Below are 22,778 nucleotides of genomic sequence, written 5' to 3'. Positions count from 1 at the left end.
ATTATAAAAAAAGTGGGCATGACCTTGTTTTAGTCCTTTCCTGAGGTTTTATTTTTCCCTCCCAAGTTTTTATTTAAATTCCAGCTGCTTAACATACAATGAAATATTAGTTTCAGGTATAGAATTTAATGATTATTATTTACCTACAACACCCAGTGCTCATCAGTACAAGTGTTCTTCTTAATATCCACAATTATTTAAACCTATTCCCCTCAGTGTACCTCCCCTCCAGTAACCATCAGTTTGTTCTCTATAGCTAAAGGTCTGTTTCTTGGTTCACTTCTCTCTCTCTCTCTCTCTTTTTTAACTTCCCTGTGTTCATTCGTTTTGTTTCTTAAATTCTACATATGAGTGAAATCATATGGTGTCTGTCTTTCCATAACTAACTTATTTCACTTACTCTCTAGCTCCACCCATGTCATTGTAAATGGCAAGAGTTCATTCTTTTACCCTAGATGTCCATCAACAGATGAATGGATAAACAAGATATGATATATATATATATACATATATATATATATACACACACACACATACACACACATATATATATATGTGTGTGTATGTGTGTGTGTCTTATTATAATTGTATTTTTCTGATTGACTGATTTCGCTTAACATAATACCCTCTAGTTCCATCCATGTCGTTGCAAATGGCAAGATTTTGGCTTTTTGATGGCTGCATAGTATTCCGTCGTATGGAATTATATGGGATTATATATGGATGGAACTAGAGGGTATTATGTTAAGCGAAATAAGCCGATCAGAGAAAGACAATTATCATGTAATATCTCTGATATGAGGCATTTGAAAGGCAGGGCAGGGGTGGGGGGAAGGGAGGGAAAATGAAACAAGGTGGAACTGGGGAGAGAGAGAAACCATAAGAGACTCTTAATCTCAGGAAACAAACTGAGGGTTGCTGGAGGGGAGAGGAGTGAGAGGGACAGGGTAGTTGGGTGATAGACATTGGGAAGGGTATGTGCTATGGTGAGTACTGTGAACTATGTAAGACTGATGATTCATAGACCTGTACCCATGAGAGAAATAATACATTATATGTTAATTTTTAAAAATGAGGAAAGAGTTCATTCTTTTTAATGGCTAAGTGATATTCCAGTGTGTGTGTGTGTGTGTAAATATAAAAGCGTGTGTATATATGTGTGCATGTTTATACACACACACGTATGTATGTATATGTATGTATATATATACACACACGTGTGTGTGCACACACACCACATCTTTATCGATTTATCAGTTGATGGGACATTTAGGCTCTTTCCATAATTCAGCTATTGTTGATAATGCTGGTGTGAACATCAGCGTGCATGTATAAAAAAATCAGTATTTTTGTACCCTTTGGTAAATACTAGTAGTGCAATTGCTGGGTCATAAGGTAGCTCTATTTTTAAATTGTTGAGGAAGTTCCATACTGTTTTCTACAGGGACTGCACAAGTTTGCATTCCCACCAACAGTGTAGGAGGGTTCCCTTTTCTCTATATCCTTGCTCCACATCTGTTTTTTCCTGTGTTGTTAGTTTTGGCCATTCTGACAGGTGTGAGGTGATATCTCATTGTGATTTTTATTTGCATTTCCCTGATGATAAGTAATGTTGAGGCTCTTTTCGTGTATCTGTTAGTCATCTATACGTGACTACATGTGTCTACTTTGGAAAAAATGTCTATTCATGTTTTTTGCCTAGTTTTTAAACTTGATTTTTTGTGTGTGTGTGTTTAGTTTCATAGGAAGTACATGATTTAAATAAGCTTATTCTCCACTCAGTGAACTAATAGGGTGTGTAATAAATTGTTGGGCTATGCTGTATGAGATCTTTCAAATCAGGAAATTATTCCTTTGTGTATGGACAAATATTTGTCTTCCCAAAAGAGTCCGTTATGATAGCCTTCAATATTCATTCATTATTAAGTCATATTGCCAAGTTATGGAATAAAATTCTGTTTTAGAAGATAGTGCTAATTATTGAACTTCTAAAAGCTTTCATCACCAAGCTAGAATGTTTAATGTCTAATATTTGAGTTTCTTTCTCAGAAAATAAGATAACTGGTTTTAAGTCTCCTAAAAATTCCTCCCACAAATGCTTCCTAAATTAAACTATAATCCCTGCCACCCCCCAACCATTTCTCTTCTTTGTAGAATTCTAAAGGGAAAACTGCTGTACTTACGCATGGTAAGATATAATTTTCCAAAGCCTGTGCCCTGTCCAATTTTTCTAATAGCTCTGAGAGCCTAATATAGTTCCTATATTCAGGGTATATAAAGCCTGTCAACATTAAAATTGTCTCTTTCTTTCTCTGTCTCCTCCTACCCCAATCTAACCTCTCTCTCCATTCTTATTTTAAAATGCATTTAGCTCTTAGGAAATTTCTCAGACTTTTATTCTTCTCAGTATCCCAGAGCCAAGAATTTAGCTCTTAAAAATATTAAAATCATTTAACTCACATTTACTTCATAGTTTTAAATAAATTACTAGTAACATATTTAGATTTCTTTTGATTAAAGTAGAATATTGAAGATGCTTCTCTTCATTAGTACAAACTTTTAAAAGCATTCTGATTTCCACTCATCAATAGGATATCCTATAAACAAATATCTTTTTTCTTAAGTAAGTTGTCTTCAATAAAAATATATTCTTATAATACATAATTGATGCCAAGTATAATTTTTATGATATTAAGTATAATGATTATCTAAAAATATACATTCACATGTTTTTCTTTTCTAGATTTCTTTTGTAGTCCCAAACAAAAATAGTGGTAGTTTTTCACTAAATACTTTACTTATCACACACTGGACCAGCAATTTCCAAAGTCATCTTTAATCAGAGCAATAGTGTCAAGAGCTGCAATGCAAGACACAGGTCGTGTGATCAAGTGTAAGAAATACCTTTAAATTGCATAATATACACTGGCATCATAGAAGCTCTATGAAGTCTGGTAGCCATACACTAATCCCATTTAACTCAAAGTTCATAAACTTAAAGATAGTTGACTTCATTACTTTATCAATAATCAATATTTGTGTGTTGACCAATACTTTTAACAATTATTATGTGTCAGGCTGTATTCCTGGGAGGAGAAACATAGATATCTGTAAGAAAAAAAAAATGATTCTGGTCTTCAGAAGTTTACATGCTGTTAATAATAACAATAATAATAATAATAATAATAATAGCAGGTCTTCTTTATTTGAGTACTGTCTATTAATTATTAAAACTGTTTTAAACATTCAAAGGCACCATTTTTTAGATAAAAAGAAAACTGAAGCAGAGAGAGAAAGAATGTAAATTCTCAAGGCAACAAATTGTATAAGTAAAAACTAAGGTTAAAAACCAGTTGTTTTACCCCAACCCCCATGTTCCTAAATGCTAGAGTACAGCTGTTTAAGATCATGTTTTTGCAAATCATACAATGAGCTGGAGGTAGCTTAATATCCAGGATTGTATCATCCTGTTAAAATTTTACACTTTTTTCCTAACATAGTTCCTGACATGTTATATTGCCATAGACACTGCCCCATGAATAAATAAATAGCTGAACAAGCATATGTTCACCACTGGTCTAATAGATAAGTAACTGCTGCTCAGTCATTGCTTCCCACTGAATAAAAAAAAAAAAGGTAAATATTAGCACCTTTCATAATGTTGTTTTCCTCTTTTCCATCACCAGGACTACAATTTATGTAAAAACTCTTATCAATTATTCAGTTTTTAAACCAAAACTTGTTCAAGACCAAACTCTTCACCATTCCCATAAACTGACCATTGACCGTTCGTTATGGTCTTGCTCTCTTACCATTAACTAGTTCCTCTTATTGGCTCTACTCTCTTCTCAGTTTGCTCCAAATTTAAATATGTACTTCATTCACTATAAACTTCTAACCCTCCTCATATCAACTTCTTAAAATATAGTTCATACTCACCAACTCCATATTTCTCTTAAATTTCATTTCCAATCAAACCTCAAGTCATGATGACTTCACATTTTTTTTTAAAGATTTTATTTATTTATTTGACAGACAGAGATCACAAGTAGGCAGAGAGGCAGGCAGAGAGAGAGAGGAAGGGAAGCAGGCTCCCCGCTGAGCAGAGAGTCTGATGCGGGGCTCGATCCCAGGACCCTGAGATCATGACCTGAGCCGAAGGCAGCAGCTTAACCCACTGTGCCACCCAGGCGCCCCAGTGACTTCACATTTTTAAATATTTTACAATCTAATAAGTATCTGTTCATTCATTCACCTGGCTCATCAGACAATACTCTTGAGAATTTCAGTCCTTCCCCTCTCCCACTCTCAGCTGACATAAATCACCAAGCACTGTAGATTTGACCTCTCTCTCTATATATCTCTCTCTTTTTAAAATTGAATCCATCCATTTCTATGTTCAGTATTATGACTCTCTTTGAAGCCATCCTTGCTTCTCTCCTGGATTATTGCCACAGCTTCCCTACTGTTTTCATCCCATTTTCTCTTTCCCTTCTCACCCATTCTTCTAACTGACATGCCCTTGCTACTATTCCTAGTAGAGGAACATGCAGAAAGTATAGCCATGATGTAAAAATAATACACAACTGCAAAAAAAAAAAAGACACCATGTCCCATATGGTCCTAGTTGGTGCCAGATCCATATAATCCAGTTCAAATTTCCTACTAAACTGTTTTGGCTTTTGTAGGAAGGAAGAGAAGAGAATTGTCATTTTAAGAAGAATATTTCATAAGGTATTAATACTTTTTCTCCTCCTTTCCTATAAAGGGAGTTGGAGTCAAATGCTGCTACCAATTCTCCATTCTCTTTTGCTCCTAGATTGAGAAAACTCCATTGAATTTTGATGAGCCTTCACACTACTGGTGTTTCTTTTGCAATACGGGCATGCAAAAGAAGAGAGACAGTAAAGCTGATATTGCAGCCTCTGTGATTCCCACTTCTTGGTGTGGAAGGGATCTATGTGTTTATTCTAGGGGCATAGGGTGTAAGTGAGCACTGAGCACTGCAGTAAGTGGGTATGAGATAGAAGAAGAGTTATAAGAATGTGGTAAGAGCATTTCCACCTTGATTGGTTCACTAAAATTAGAGACCTGTATGGGAGGGGGTATTGTGTGGTAGCCTGAAAAACAAGTGCATCCCATGGGAGAGAGTAAGTGGATACCAACAGCACACTGGAAGCCAATGGCAAAGCAGTTAGAAGAAAAGAATATATAACCAACAAGGGCGGAGGCTGAAAACTTGCAACTAATGTGTGTTTTTCTTATCTAGGCTAATATTTTCTCTGGTATTTCCTCCCCCTGCCATTCCCTGTTTCTGCAGTAGACACCAGGTCTATGCAAAACAAAAGTGAGGATGAGAATTAAAAAAGAAACTAGGTCTAACCTTGTTTCCACCTTTGCCCTTATCCTAGCTTATTGAAGCCTGTAATAACCTGGGTCTTAGAGAAGTGTTCAGCATGACAGAAGCAAGAGATAATATTTAAAATTCACTGAATATTTATCCAAAATTAGAGCTTTTTAAAATCTGAAAAATCCATGGGTTGAACATATTTTTGGTAAATTCTGAAATTCCATTTGTTGGTGCATATAAATTCTCTTGTACCTAACATACAATTAATGAAGTTTCAAATATTAATGTTGATCTTAATTATTGTTTAAATATCATGGCATCACTGAATTGAGATTACTTAATTCACATCTGTGAGCTCTTCTTTAAAAAAGCAAATATGTGGGGTGTCTGGATGACTCAATCAGTTAAGCATCTGTCTTTGGCTCAGGTCATGATCCCAGGATCCTGGAATAGAGTCCCACCTTAAGCCCCACATTAGGCTCCCCGCTCTGTGAGGAGCCTATTTCTCCCTTGGCCTGCCATTCCCTCTGCTTGTGCTCTCTTTCTCTTTCTCATTCTGTTAAATAAATAAATAAAGCATTTTTTAAAAACAGATAAAAAGGGATGCCTTGGTTAAGTGGCTGCCTTTGGCTCAGCCTGTTTATCTCTCTTCCTCTGCCTGTCACTCTGCCTGCTTGTGCTCTCTCTCTCTCTGTCCATCAAATAAATAAATAAATGAAATCTTTAAAAAATAAAATTTAAAAATAGATTAAAAATGTAAATATATAGAATCATTCCTTTGCTTAAATATCCTCCGTGGCTTTCCATTTAAGTTATGATTAAATCTAAGCACTTTTTGTCTAAAAAGCACCTTCATAATTTATCCCATGCCTCTTTCATAAGCTTTATTTTTGTATATTTCCCAATTGCTCTGTGTGCTTTAATACTCTCCCTAAAGGGATAAGATTGGTCATTATGCATATACGATTTGGGAAACAACATTATAATGCCCCTCTAGTTCTCTGGATTAGGCCTGTGTGCCCAAATATAAAATCTTCCAAAAACCTACTTCTTCTCAAGCCTAAATGTGAGTAGATATCTAGAGCTGCTTATTGTGATAACTTGACAAACCTGAATCTTAGTTTTACTCAGCTGTAATTATCTACCACACTGGAAGTGTTAAACTTATAAACACCATCATGCAGACATAACTGAATAATAAATATCCAAAATCTATTTAATGCTTATGCATTAAATAGGTGTATAAACATTATGCATCTTAATGCAAAAAAAAACTTCACTGAAAGTAAATATCAAATACATATTAGCTAACCATTGTTTTCCATTGGATATTGGGTCTAATCAGTGCATTGTTCTTTTCTGACATGTAACATTCATGTAGTTTTTCTATGTCTCAGAGAGTACATCAAAAGCTGAGATAAAAAGCAAAGATGCTCTATCACAGAGAGGAATGAACAATTACCAACTATCATTCTGCATTAAGTATTGTATGGGGCACTTTTTATAATAATGCAATGAGGTATATGTTATTCCATGTTATAAATGATGTACTGAAGTGCATGGAGTGAGGCAATTCTCCAAGAAAATCTTCCTTACCATTATCTTTTCAAGCTACAGTTTTAAAACTGACATTTGATTAATATCCACTTTTCCACAGATCAGGGGACAAGGTGGGAGAGAGCTTATCTTCACACTTCTTAAAATTACACAGAAGACAAAGTATAAAAGAAATAGAAAGAAACTCAGAAATAATTGAAGGAGATGAAGGAAGGAATGGTGAAAGAAAGTGAAGAATCTCTTGACTAGCCAATTTAAAACATCTTTATATTCCAGGAAAAAATAAATAAGTGAATAACGTCTTTTAAAAGTCACTTTATTGATTTGGCCAATAAAACAGAAAAAATCAAAATGGTAAGAGCCTTGAAGCTATTATTAAATAACTCCAAGTTATAGTAGCAAACTACCTGAAGAGAAGTAAAAGGCCCCTTATTTTGTGTGTGAACAATTAGACTTACACAGGACGTTTTCCTATTAAAAAGGCTACCAAAAGAGAGATTTACTGCTAACATGGAAACATGCATAGGAATAATCTCTGTTCCAGCTTGTTTCTGAAAGTCACTTTTTCCTTTAGGCAAAAGAAAAAAAAAAAAAAAAAAGATTTGGAACTTGGGAGTTGATATTCAATTTTTAAATTAAGAATGGTCAAAATCCGGGGGGCCTAGGTGGCTCAGTGTGTTAAAGCCTCTGCCTTCAGGGTCATGATCCCAGGGTCCTGGGATCAAGTCCCATATTGGGCTCTCTGCTCTGTGGGGAGCCTGTTTCCTCCTCTCTCTCTCTCTCTGCCTGCCTCTCTGCCTACTTGTTATCTCTGTCTGTCAAATAAATATATAAATCCTAAAAAAAATTTTAAAAAAAGACATGGGAGACTTTAATTCATATAACTCCTTTTTTTAATATCCATACCATGTCTGCTTCCCTCTACAAGGTAGAATAAAATGCTTTTCATGTTTTTGGAATTCATGACTGAATGGAACTGAATATAAACAGCTAGTTAAAAGCAAAACCATGTGACTAGTTGACTCTAAATGGTATTCTTTCAGGTTCAAGCCTTAGAATTAAAAGAAAAAAAATGTCCAATACTCTTAAATATCTCTTTGGTTTCACAAAAATAACAGGTACATACATGGGTCTTGGCTAGAGGTGATGGCTGTGTTTTAGGAAAACTTCATACTTCATATGATTAAAAAATGTTTAAAAGCTTTTAGAAAACTGCTTAAATAGTCTGTGTACTATTTACTGAGGGAAGACATTAAGTTGGATTTTGACCATTTTGAACGATTCTTTCTAGATTTTGGATATTAAGCCTTTATCAGATATGCCATTTGTACATATCTTGTCCCATTCCATAGGCTGCCTTTTAATTTTGTTGATTATTTCATTTGCTGAGCAGAAGCTTTTTATTCTGATAAAGTCCCAGTAGTTTATTTTTGTTTTTGTTTCCCCTGCCTTCAGAGATATATCTAGTAAGAAATCATTATGGCTGATGTCAAAGAGGTTACTGTTATATAATACAGGATTCTGAAGGATTCCTGTCTCACATTTAGGTCTTTCATCCATTTTGAATTTATTTTTGTGCATGGGGTAAGAAATTGATCCAGTTTCATTCTTTTGCATGTTGCTATCCAATTTTCCCAACATCATTTGTTGCCTTTTTCCCATTGGATATTCTTTCCTGCCTTGTCAAAGACTAGTTGGCCATATAGTTGTGGGTCCATTTCTGTGTTTTATATTCTGTTCCATTGATCTTTGTGTCTGTTTTTGTGCCAGTACCATACTGTCTTGATCACTACAGCTTTGTAATAGAACTTGAAGTCTGGAATTGTGATGTAGTCAGCTTTTCTTTTCTTTTTCAAGCTTGCTTTGGCTATCCAGGGTCTTTTGTGGTACCATACAAATTTTAGAATTTTTTTGTTCTACCTCTGTGAAAAATGCTATTGACGTTTAATAGGGATTGCATTGAATGTGTAGCCTGCTTTGGGTAGGTTAGGCATTTTTTTTTAAAGATTTTATTTATTTATTTGACAGAGAGAAATCACAAGAGAGGCAGGCAGAGAGAGAGGAAGGGAAGCAGGCTCTCCGCTGAGCAGAGAGCCTGATGTGGGACTCGATCCCAGGACCCTGAGATCATGACCTGAGCCGAAGGCAGTGGCTTAACCCACTGAGCCACCCAGGCTCCCAGGTTAGGCATTTTAACAGTATTTGTTCTTCCAATCCATGAGTATGGAATGTTTACCCATTTCTTTGTGTCATCTTCAATTTTTTTACTTTAGAGTATAGACTTTTTACCTTTTTGGTTAGGTTTCTTCCTCGATATCTTATGGTATTTCATGCAATCATAAATGGGATTGATTCTTTGATTTCTCTTTCTCCTGGTTCATTACTGGTGTACAGAAATGCAACAGATTTCTGTAAGTTGATTTTGTATCTTCTACATCCTCTTTTCTCTTTCTTACATTAAATGTATATATATATCACAGTGTTCTCCAATCTTGCAGATTTCTACTCCATTTGAGATAGTACCATAAATAAACATCATTCTGGGGAGAATTCTTGTTAAATACAAATCTTTTGTAAGCCATTTTAATGATGATGACAACAATGATAATAACAGCAATATGTAATGAAGCCAACACATACTGAAGGTCTCTGTACAGTGCCTTACACATATTATGTCATTGGATCTTCACAGATGCCTCATGGAAGACAGTTCTATTCTCATAATTTTACAGATAGGGAAGTTGAGACTCAGGAAGTTGATTATTTTGCTCACAGTTATAGTACTAGTAAGTGGTAAAGCTAGAATCCAAAATTATGTGGTCTGATTCAAGAGCCTGAGCCTGAGCATTGTCCTCTCATGCCTCCTTATATTAACCAGCCTGGATACACTTTCCAATGGTTTTAAACACTGACAGTCACAGAATCCTCAATCTGGAACTTTGCCAAGACCTCCTTATACTGACTGGTGGAGGACCTTTAATTGTATTACCTTGATTTCTTCCCTCTCATTATTAGCCATATGTAAATAGCACTTCCTGAAAGTCTCTTGTTCTACTAACATGGACTAATATCTTAAATTAGGTCATAAGGTCATAAGGTCATAAGACCTTCCCTTCCCTCATTGATCCTGTGAGCTCAATATTTCCAGCTTTGATTATTTACCTGTAATATTATGCAAAAGATACCTGTCATTATAAATACTAAAGGTATTCTGATAACACACAGTTTATTTTACTTTTAAAACACTGAAATGGCACTTATCTTTATTTTTTTTTTTTAAATTTTATTTATTTATTTGACAGATAGAGATCACAAGTAGGGAGAGAAGCAGGCAGAGAGAGAGAGGAGGAAGCAGGCTCCCTGCCAAGCAGAGAGCCCGACGCGGGACTCGATCCCAGGACCCCGAGATCATGACCTGAGCTGAAGGCAGCAGCTTAAACCACTGAGCCACCCAGGCGCCCCCATTTATCTTTATTTTAAAGATGCAGCTTCTCAATTCAACCACATAATATTTGCATTTGTATTTCAAATGAGTAGACCATATTATTACATAAGAAATTGGCAGGGTAATAAAAGCTCTGTCTTAAACTTTATTTAATACAGAATTGAGAATTGGTAGCATTGAAGTGGCCCTTAACATAGGGTTTAGAATAATTCTCTTCCTTTATTTATAGAAATGACCATTCAATTGCTATTGCATTAAACTTCTAAAGCATGAATCCGATAAGGAGCATTATGGCTTATTAATTTTAATTCAATCCCTTTCACTTTTGATGAATAATACAACTTCTTCTAATACACATTAAACAGAATGAAAAAATATTACAACAATGAAGTTTAAATCTTCTACATTATCAGATTTTTTCCTTAATTTATATCTCCCCTTCATTTATTTTTCTTTGTTCATTTATCTTTCTAATACTGCTGAATGGAGTTTTAAAGTATTCTAAAATTGGTGCTTCAGTCAAAATCTGTGCTTCTTTCAGCTAATGCCTCACACGTACAACTTCTAAACCAGCGTCCTTCTGCTTCAACTGTCACATTTTAAAATAAATTAGAGACTTACCATCCACCGGCTATTGAAGTTCATGAATTAATTGACTTGAATGTTTTGGCTTTCTTTGATCTAAGCTATTTTCTCAGTAATACTGTGATTTACCTGACATTAAAGGGCAAACTGAGCAATGAGTTTCTGGAACTACATTCATATAAAACAGCACCAGTTTACCAATGAATGGCTTAGAGTCTGACTTTAGATTATACCCCTACTTGCTCTCTTGATGATAGCCACGAAGAGTTTTTGATATCCATCTTTTCAATTTAAAATGAGAAGAGTGAAATGCAAATAATGAAAAAAAAATCTGTGCTTAAAATAACTGAATTTTTTACTATTATTAATAATTTTCAGCCTAGGTAAACAGATGTAGAAAATACAATTCTAAATATCTGTCTGTATTATTAAGAAAATTGTGATGCAAATAGATGTTTGTAATGGACAGCATGACTCCTGCATCAAGAACACAGAGAAAACACTAAGATCTATTTGTTAATTTCCTTTGTATCTCTCCTTGCACTATTTTGGTGTTTTATATGTCTCTTCAGTTTATTATTTTGCACCCCAAATTGTGACAGTTACCTCCTAAACTGTATTGTGCACATCTATCTAGAATTCTCCCACTTCTCCCTTCTTAATATCAAGGGCTCTCTAAGGATCTCAAATTGTGAAAATCAGAAACTAGGATTAATAGATTGAGGATGAGAGGATGGGCACTAATGTTAGACATGTGACCCTAAATGAACCAATCAAACTCTTTTTACATGGATTCGTTTATATCAATCAAGAGATTCTCCCTGAGATCCAGAGTTTGAACATTATATAAGCTTTCTAATGCTAGAGGCTGTATTTCTAACATTAATATGGTAACCTGTCAGAATTTTTCCAAGGCAGAGGAGTACGGAATTGAGAAATGGGAAATGAAAGATCCCTGAGTTCATTGTTTTTGAAAACCTGGACATAGCTGTGCCTGAACCGCTGACCTTTTCAAATAAAATAGGCCCAATAATTTTGTTGTTATTGTTTTTGCTTTAATTACTTTTAACTTAGGTCTCTGTACTTTGCAGAAGAAAACATCATGATCATAATGAGTTGAATGAGTTGTGGGATAAATAGAGGAAATGAGGTAATTTGAGACCCACAAAATGATCTCAAACTTGCTGACAACTTTAGTGCTTGTCATTATTACCAAGGAGACAGATGCAACTAAGAAAGTCTGCAGCTTTGGGTGCCTGGATGGCTCAGTTGTTAGGCACCTGTCTTTGGCTCAGGTCATGATCTCAGGGTCCTGGGATTGAGCCCCGCATCTGGCACCCTGCTCCAAGGGAAGCCTGCTTCTCCCTCTTCTACTCCCCCTGCTCTTGTTCCCTCTCTCTCTGTGTCTGTCTCTGTCAAATAAATAAAATATCTTAAAAAAAAAAAAGTCTGCAGCTTGTCTGAGCAGCTATATCCTAGATCTTATTAACAGCTGAATTTTAAACCTCAACAGACATGAGATAAGGAGTATGAATTAACTGTTTTATAAATAGAGTTGGGGAACCTGAGTGGCTCATTTGGTCAAGCATCTAACTTTGTCTCAGGTCATGATCTCAAGGTCCTGGGATCCAGCCACCACATTGGGCTCCGTGCTCAGCCAGGAGTCTGTTTCTCCCTCACCCTCTGCTCCTCCCAACTGCTCATGCTTTCTCTCTCTCTCTCTCTCAAATAAATAAAATCTTTTAAAAAATAGAGTTCAGCTTATTTTGCCAAACATTTTTAAATACCCTAACTGGCTGCAGTGAAAAAAGGAAATATTAACATTTATAGACATTGCTTTCAATGAATTTACAGTCTACTTATAATATAAATAGTTATAAAAGAAAATTTTTAAAAAAGCTATTAAGGCCTTAAAGGATAAATCTTTTGTATCAAAATGGATGGGACTGGAGGAGATTACACTGAATGAAATAAGTCAAGCAGAGAAAGTCAATTATCATATGGTTTCACTTACTTGTGGAGCATAAGGAATAGCATGGAGGACATTCAGAGAAGGAAGCGAAAAATGAAGGAGGCGAAATCATAGGGGGAGATGAACCATGAGAGACTGTGGACTCAGAGAAACAAACTGAGCCTTTTAGAGGGGAGGGGAGTGGGGGGATGGGTTGGCCAGTTGACAGCTACTTAGGAGGGCACTGACTGCATGGAGCACTGGGTGTTACACATAAACAATGCATCTTGGAACACTACATCAAAAACTAATGACATACTGTTTGGTGACTAACATAACACGATAAAAAATAAAAACAAAAATATTACTTTATACCTTTTTAAATTCCCCTAAGCTTTTTTTTTTTTTTTTTTTTTTTTACCTCATTAGTAAAGTATTTATCATCCCTGCCCTCCTCATTTTAATTCCACTATGGGCCCCTGCTATGTAAAGTAAACAGCATAACATCTTGGAGTCAGCAGAGACTTTATATTGGGCAGGTCCAACCCCCTTAATTTATAAGGCATGACTAAAACTTTTTCTGGCTTTTAAGATCTTTAAAGAAAATGCATCTAAGAGCAAATGACTTGTCCAACCTAGTCAGATTCAAGAGGTATGTCAGAAATTATTATATCTCTGAAGGGGCAGTTTTTAAAGAACATGATTGCACCTTATAAATTCCATATCAAAATATGTGATTCATGCCCATGATCCATGTTCTCTCCATTATCCACTAAGTTTTTAAATTTCAAAAATTTTGGAAAGTGTTATCAGAAGAAGGTACCATATTCCTTAATTTTAATTCAGTGCATAATGCAACATTTAATATACTTTAGATTGATTTTAGTCTTAAGGGACTTCCACTTCCATCTTAATAAAGGAAATTAAGAGAAATTGAAAAATTTCTAAAAATTAAAAAATCAATTCTTGGGTTTCCATACATGTATAAAATATTTAGCTTCCTCAGATCCCATCTAATACATGGTGCTAAGTGTGAAAAAGAAAAAAAAAAAGAGAGAGAGAGAAAAAAAGGAAATCCTGGCCTTTTCTTAACATCCACAGGTGGTTAATGACTGGAAAAAATATTTTATTTTTACTACCAGTAATTTAGAATACTTTATGTGAACAGAGAAAAATCTAACTGGGTAATCCCAGTCTTTGTTTAAATAAGTCAGAGGACAGAAACTAAGAAGTAAACATTAAAGGGGGTACATGCAGGTGATTATTGTAAATCCAGGTTTTGAGCTGGGTGAAAGCACTTTGGTTAGAGTTGCAGTGTGACTATACAGTAGTAATTCTCCACTCCAGAAAGATATTTCAAGAACACCAATTTTGACACCCCAAATAGTATTTTGATATTATTTTTATCTATTCTCTTCATATACATTAGCAGTGAAAAAAAGGGTAGAGTTTCTAGAAATGAGATAATTAGTTTTGTTTTTAAAGGTTAACGTATATGATTTTTTTGTGTGTGTGTGGCTTTTAATCACATGAAGTAGGTGCTTGCTGACTTAACAGATAGTTCTAACATAGCACACTATTCACAACACATGATTCTGAGAATCAAGATTCAAGATCAGAATGAAATCAATCACAAGGCTGCCTTTCTATTGAACCACCAAAGCTGGTAGCCTAGGGCAAATAAAATTTTAGTAAATGGATTGATTTCAGAGCTTAGTCTAAAGGTCAAATGAGCAGGTGGTTTTGTTTGTTTGTTTGTTTGTTTTGTTTCAATCTCAGCTGCAACACTGGAAATTTATGGAAGCATGGTAGCAACCAAACTACTGTAGTGCCTGATTGTTCTTAAAACTGTTGTAGTCTTTGTGTGCATATGCGTGGTCACACGTGTGTGTGTGGAGCATAATATTTTTAAGCTCAATTTCCTTTAAGATTTAAATCTCCAGAATAAAGATCATTTTCCTTAGTGGCAATCTAAATGTCTGCTTTTGTCAGTCATCTGTTCAAAACACAGTATCTAGAAGGAGCGTCCTTTCTCCAAAATCAAATAAAAATGAACAAAACTATCTGTTTCTGTTGGCATTTTTTACAAACCTCAGTCCATTCTCTGTCTCTTTCTTTTTACACTTATTCTCTGAAGTTCATTGAAATCTTCAGATAAATCTTATTTCTCTATGATTATGAATCTTCCCTTTTGTAAGTCATTTAAAAAAACCCACATCACCTAAAAACCTCTTTTATTGTCATTTGCGTTAATGTTGGCAAGATTAATTTTAAAAAAATCTTAAATATCCCCATGAGTCAGTGTAAAAGGACTTTTATTTTTAACTTAATTTCATCCAACAAGAAAAGAGTTGGTAGGTAACAAGGAAGTCCTGAGTTTTTAGTGTTTGAATGAAGTTTGATATTATCTAGTTGAAGCCACAAATTTTACACATAAAACGTGAGTTTAGAGATTAAGTGGCTTATGTAAAATCACACAGAAAAAAGTAAAATTAAAATAAAATCACATAGCATGCAGACTTATGCTCGACTATTTAATTAAGCATTTAATGTTATTTCTGATGACAAAATTGTTATGATTGAGTACCTAATAGGGATAATAGGAAATATTAGCCATAGTCAGAACTTAGAAAATTATATTTTATAAACTTGAGAAAACATATATAAATGGAAAGAAATTATGTCTGCAAATAAAAGTAAATATGACAGCCATTAGGTTGTCTGTCTTAAGAATCTAGGGAAAAGAGAAAATTAAAATAGTTTTAAAATGGGGAAAATGGTTAAGTGTACTAGTTTAAAAAAGAAGCTATCAGCATAGTTTGAAAAGCCAATAAAAACAAGGTTAAAGATTCATTACAGGGGCGCCTGGGTGGCTCAGTGGGTTAAGCCTCTGCCTTGGGCTCAGCTCATAATCCGGGGGTCCTGGGATCGAGCCTCACATCGGGCTCTCTGCTTGGCGGGGAGCCCGCTTCCCTTCCTCTCTCTCTGCCTGCCTCTCTGCCTGCTTGTGATCTCTGTCTGTCAAATAAATAGATAAAATCTTAAAAAAAAAAATAACCCATAACAGAATTAACTCCACAGAAAATGACTACTCACAAGGCCACCCTGTATAGACATGGTTTGATATAATTTTCCAGGCTGGGAATGTGTCTTTAAAGCACGTAAGCTGAACCAGACAATTTCATACACTTACATACTTGATGAACTGAAATTCCCATTTGCTTCTCATTACATCTGATAAGATCACATGCAGCTATTGTCATTATGTATTAGGGCTTGAAAAACAAACACAAAACATTTCCATACAAACTAGAAAATGCTGAAAAATTGTATGCATCAAAATTTGAGATACTTATCCTTAAATATATATATATATGTATATATATATATATATACATATATATATATATATATATATATATGTTGAAAGCTCAATCCAAAAACCTGTGTGTGAGACTAAAATTCATCCAAAACTGAGCTCAAGAGCCCTGTTTAGAAACCAATTAAGCAGGTCATAAAGTAGTCTTACGTCATCCACGGATTTCAGTATGATCATTAAGAACCTCATCAGAACCCAAAAGCTACATAGAGTGGTGAAGCCATGGAAAATTTATTCCACGATTATAGCTCACTTGGGCAGCTACACAAGAATAGGATGGGAGCACAGCTATAGCTCATTTTGAACTAGGCAAATGGATCCAGGCAAATAACTGGATTACTGTTTCACCTAACTGGAGGGCCCATACCAAATAAATGACAAAGATATTAAAAATCAGGCACTCACTGATTTCAATTTTGTCTTGATCATCTGCAGACTAATGGATATGTTGGTTTACAAAGTATAACCCAGAAAATATAACATTATTTTCAGTTTCTTTACTTTAAAGGAAGTACTGGATTAAGAATCCAAAAATCTCAACATATATTTTACATCCTCATACTGAACAATATGTAGACAGAAATTAACCAACTGTATTTAAAAAATTTTTTTTTCAGATAAAAGGTCCACCCTTTTTTAATTTTTTTAATTTTTTTTTAAATTTTATTTGTTTATTTGACAGAGATCACAAGCAGGCAGAGAGGCAGGCAGAGAGAGAGGGGGAAACAGGCTCTCCGCTGAGTAGAGCGCTGGATGCGGGGCTCGATCCCAGGACCCTGACCTGAGCCGAAGGCAGAGGCTTTAACCCACTGAGCACCCAGGCACCCCTCCACCCTTTTTTTAGAATAAAGCTTCAATGACCCAAAGAAAGACTTAGGCTTTTAGACTGACAGTGTTAAAGCAATACACGAAAAGCATAATAAAGAAATTCACAAAAATCATCCATTCAGGTACTGGTTTATTCAACAAATATACTAAATGTTGAAAACAGATCAGTGAACAAAATAGATCAATTTCCCTACCCCTATGAAACTTAAATCCCAGTAAAGGCAGATATGACATATTAGTAAGTTATATATTAGAAGATAGCAGATGCTAGGAGATAAATAAACAAGTAAAAAGAGAAGAGCTGTAAGGGGAGAGGTTGATTTGTCCTTCTAAATAATATGGTCAAGGAAGAACTCCTTAAAATGCAATAGTGGGTTTAAGGCTGAAAAATATGATAGAAGGAACCTATAATATTTAGAGGAAAAATTCTATATATAAGCATATAAACTTAACCATGATCCATCTCAAAATACAATCCTATCTTAAGGTTTTTAATGTCAATGTAAGATTTTTAAAAATTGTAGATAAACGTAGAGAGAAAAGCAGAATTCCTACCAAAGGGTAATGCAAAACATCAAACCTTCCATTCTCAGCACAAATAACAGAGTACTATAGAATGGTATTTACCAAGCCTAGAAGAGGACAAGCTTGTGTACAGGATTCTAACTGAGCAAGGAGTATTATTCATGTTTGACAATACATACCTGGAAGTCATTTTGTTCATGCCTGAATTCAGAAACTATCTTATTTAAATATCTTACTTACAATTCCAAATATATATTGAAGAAAACAGATTGAAAGTTCAACCTAATGAGAGATTTAAAAAATGGAAAACAATGTTTTAGGGAATAAAGAAAAACTCATGGGGAAAATTTAAACAATGTTTCATATTTTGACTAATCATTGTGAATATAATTATATAATAATGTCAATGTAAAAATTATTTTTAAGGTAAAAAAGGTTTATTTCTGTTGTCATTTGGTTCTCTGGTGGTACTTATTTATAGGTAACTATTTCTTTAATATTCCCAATTATCACTTTCTTAGACTTTATGTTTGAGGAAAAAAACATTTTTTAAATAATTAAATGTCTATTTTAGTAATGTCATCCTTCAAATAGTAAATAGAATAGTAAATTCCATTTCATGCAACATGTTGCTACCATATTAAATACCTGAAGTTGCCTGGGACACCCAGATAATTTAAAGTCCAAATGACAGGGGGCTAGGTTGCTAATCTGTGTAAGAACTATTTTACATTCTTGGCATCTGAAACATTTCTCTGTAGACACACACAAACACATACAACACAGTGGAGATAACAAATTACAGTAAACTTAATGGCTTAAAACACAAATTTATTAACTTCCAATTCTTGAAGATGGAAACACAAAATGAGCATGCAGGGATGCTTTCCACCACAAGGCTTTAGGAGGACATTCAATTTCCTTGCATCTTCTACCTTCTAGAGGTTGTCTGTATTCCTTGGCTTGTGGGTCCCTCTTCTATCTTCAAACCAGCAGCATAGCATGCTCACACTCTCTCTGACTCTGTGCCCATTATCATACCTCCTTAGATTGACAGTCGTGGCTACCTTTACAAAAGCTCTGTGATTACAGTGGACACATCCAGACAATCCACATAATCCCAGATAATCAAGATCCTTAATTGCAGTCACATCTGCAAAATCCTTTCATATTTTGGTAATGGTTAATGTATAATCATAGGTTATACAGATTAGGACATGGACACCTTGAGGCCATCATTCAGCCTAGTATGTGTATATGTGTGTGTATGTGTATATGCATCTATCAGGGCATCCTGGTTGTTGCAGTGCAACAATTTGTCATTTAAATTCTCTCTCTCTCTCTCTTTTTTTTTTGGCTACTGAGCTATAGACTATTTTATAGATTAAAAATCAGATGAACATTAAGTCGCAGTTATCCTGGGAGAAACTACCTCTAGAAAATGCATATGGACAATCAGCTATTCTATATAGAATGCAATAGTTTTACACATTTATGTCCTTGGAGTTAATATAGATATATGCACTACCCCAACTTTTATCTTTAAAACACATAAAACAGATCCATGCAATAAAAATCAATGAGTGCTCAGAGAGGAATTTATCTGAGAGAGAAGATATAAATATTTCAGAATGGATTTGGGGCTTTTCTTAGCTTTTAGAAACCTCCAAATCCCCTTCTAGCATGCAAAAAAGTATTCCTTGAGTAATTTCAACTTCTCAGGTGCTTTCATCCAAGAGAAATTTGGGGAAATTTTTGCCTGCAGGCATTAAAAGCACTAAATCCTGTAATACAAAATACCACTTATGCTTCTGAGCTTTTCACCACTGAATTCAGGAAGCTCTCTAATTGAGTAGCATTCTAAAATAGCAGGATGAGATATTATTTAAATACACATAGAAATTGCTGTTTGGAGAAGCCAAAGGCAACTAACTCTAATTACGAAAGCCAGTAAATATTACCTATAATCAAGGAAGTGATCTGTAAAAGGAAACAGGTCCTAAGACAAATACTGCTGCAACAAAAAGAAGCAGACTAGAGGGCAAAGGAAGATGTAGTTTTAGTTCGATATCCTCAAACACATGCAGGGAATCACTTGGCATCATCAGGATTGGTGATGCTATTATAGATCAATTTCCTGAGTGACAGTTGTGGACAATCATGAGCTAGACCTGAGAGCTTGAAAGCTCCCTGTAGGCATAGCTCTGAATTGCAGAGAGGGGCTATGATGGCAATCGCCTGCATTGTGAGAGCAATGCTGCAGTGTTGTATACATCAGCATGGGCTGGAAGTAGTTATCAATAGAGATTAGGGTGCAGGTGCTGGAGGAAAAATAAAATTTAAAAAATGTGTGCTGATCAAACAGTGTGTTTGCATTGCAGGTGTGATTAAGGGGAAGGCAAAAGATTAGAAAAGAACAGTTAGAAATGAATTAATGTGCACATGTAGATTTTTCTTTATATATGAGAAAAAGAATCTTCTATTTCTTTTTAGTTTTTGTAGAACATATAAGGGAAAAAAGCCCAAGGGCAGGCAGAAGAAATGAGAAAATGAAATAACAGAAAGAATTAAGTCTCAAGTGGCTTGGCTAAGCAAATTTAAATGCCTGGCTGTGTTCTTAAAAAAAAAAAAAAAAAAAAAGAAAAGAAAGAACGAAAAAGGAAGAAAAACAAAACAAACAAACAAAAACGGGGTCTGTTCTGTGTTTGCTTATATCCTTTCCTTGGAATATTGGTCCGTACCTATCATTTATTTCGTGCTACTGAGCACAGTTTTTGTTTGCTTATCCTGGTTTTTATTTAAACGAGTGAATCCTTTTAGGGGCACTCTATAGAGATTTACATTCATATGTCCAGCGGGGCACAGATGATGTTTTCCCTAGAGTATACTGACAGTGATGATGAGCATTTTCTTTTTCTTTAGACCATATAATATCTACCTGGTTGAATTGGATAGTTATTTACACATTGTTTGGCTCTCACAATGTAATGTAGTTACACATGAAATACTTTGGGATCAATCTTTAAGAAAAGCGACCGCCAAACTACATTTTCCTAAAATGCCCTTTATTCATTTTACATTTTTTTGCCCCAAAATTTTAGCAAAATCTTTTCTAGTACCGGTAAACTTGGACATGGGAATAATCTGACTTTCTACTTGTATGTATATCATCCTGACACCTGATTTTCCTAAGGGGATTCAAAATTGCAAAAAGCTGCCATGTTATTACAGTCCTTCATGAAAAATTGCCTGAAGTGATGTCACAACATCAGACATTCAGCTCTAGTTGACAATGAAACATCACTTACAGAAAATGCTTGCTTTGGGCATATTTTTATTTGAGCTATGACAGCTCCATCTAATCATCTAAATAACATACCTGTGGAAATAACAGTAATCAATATCTTATTCCATTACTGTTTTTATTTATTTAATTATTCATTGCCTATTCAGTATTTTACTTCATTTTTCAGAGTGCCACTTTTGGCATTTATATTGGAAACTGATATAGAATCTTATATTTAATAGCAGAGTATAAAGAATCTTCATTATCAAGATCGACACAACTACCATGAGAGAATTTTAAAAGCTTCCTATAGTACTATAGTTTAAATCAGCTTATGAAATAAAAAAAAAGAACTAATACACAATTCAGTGGTTAAAAATAAACATTTGCAAGAGCAATATAGAGGATCAAAGAGGAAATTTTGGAGGAAACAACTCAAGACATAGATGAAGAGAAATAAAATTCTAAATATAGCATATTTATATACATATATACTGAGACAACTGCATTTACATTTCTTGTCATTACTATAAAATATAAGGAAGGTCAGGCAATACACTGAGTTATTAGTCTCTCAAACCATTTCCTACTAACTTTATCTTATGTTTCCTTCAAAATGGTATTTTGAGCAACTCTGAAGTATACTGTTTTACCAGTTCGTACTAAACGTATTTTGAGAATATTCCATGCAGTATTGTTCCTTATGATTGCTTTATATATCTTCTAGGTGAAAAGCCCTCGATCATATTATTCTAAGGAAGAGAAAAAAAGTTTCTGACATCCTCATCACTATCTCTCTTTTTGACAGTCCCAGTAGAGCCTCACACTACTGCCTGATTTTCTCTCCTGACAGCAAGCCAAGTCGACCACCAATTCAAATGACAGATAGGGAAGTTTGGGGGGGCTGGGAAGAGGAGAGAAAGGCTAGATTTAAATAGCAGCTTGAAACTATTTCTCACAGCATAAAATATGTCGAATATCAGAACAATGTATTCTAAAAATCTTGGCTAAAATAACCAATTCTAGTCAACTTTAGTCTAATTCTTATTATTATCCCTCATCTCCCCTCAATTATATCTTCTTCCATAGTCCTGTAAAATTCTGTATATTATTATTTGACACTCCAGGTATCATCACTTCATTTCAGAAAGAAAAAAAAAAGAGAGAGAAAGAAAGAAAGAGAGAGAGGGAGGGAGAGAGGGAGGGAGGGAAGGAAGGAAGGAAGGAAGGGGAAAGAAAGAAAGAAAAATTGAAGGATGTCTTAAAATTTCTACTCATGAGATTTTAATTTAGGAAGGTGACCAAGTGTTGACATGGATAAGCCAATGCCCTTCAAAGAAGATTTGCATTTATTACTTATGTTTTCTGAGAAAGGGAGGCACGCTACACCATGCCACAAGAGATGCACTAGGTTTGAGCAGAAGGCAGAAGCAGGAGTAGGGGGAAGCCTAGGCCGAAATTATTATTGTGGCTTCTATGGGAATGGAAGGCAGGACAGAGTGTATGGATTTACGGCTTGGGATTGGCTAGTTAGAATAATTCCCCAGTGCTTTAGGCTGTAGGTGTGGTCTCCAGTTGCTGGGTACCAGGCCTTGGGATGATTTAAGGCAGGGCATATATTGGCTTGGTGTGTCAGAGTTAGATAGGAAGATGGCTAAAGCTAGAGACTCAGGATTGGTTGGTCTGCATATGAAAGGCTTGCCCACAGGCAAGCTGTTAGTATCTTTAGGAATTAGCTCCCAGGTCTAAAAAATCCCCAAGTGCCAGAGCATCAGAAATACAGAAAACAGGTGCTTACAGGACAGAATACATGCCTCATTTTCTAGGGCAGGAAAAAAAAGAAAGGATACAGAAAATAAGAAAATGAGGTGG

Source organism: Meles meles, chromosome 2 (genome assembly GCF_922984935.1).
Source record: "Meles meles chromosome 2, mMelMel3.1 paternal haplotype, whole genome shotgun sequence".
Taxonomy (NCBI): domain Eukaryota; kingdom Metazoa; phylum Chordata; class Mammalia; order Carnivora; family Mustelidae; genus Meles; species Meles meles.
The sequence above is the reverse complement of the archived record's forward strand: the minus strand, read 5'-3'. Positions refer to the sequence as shown.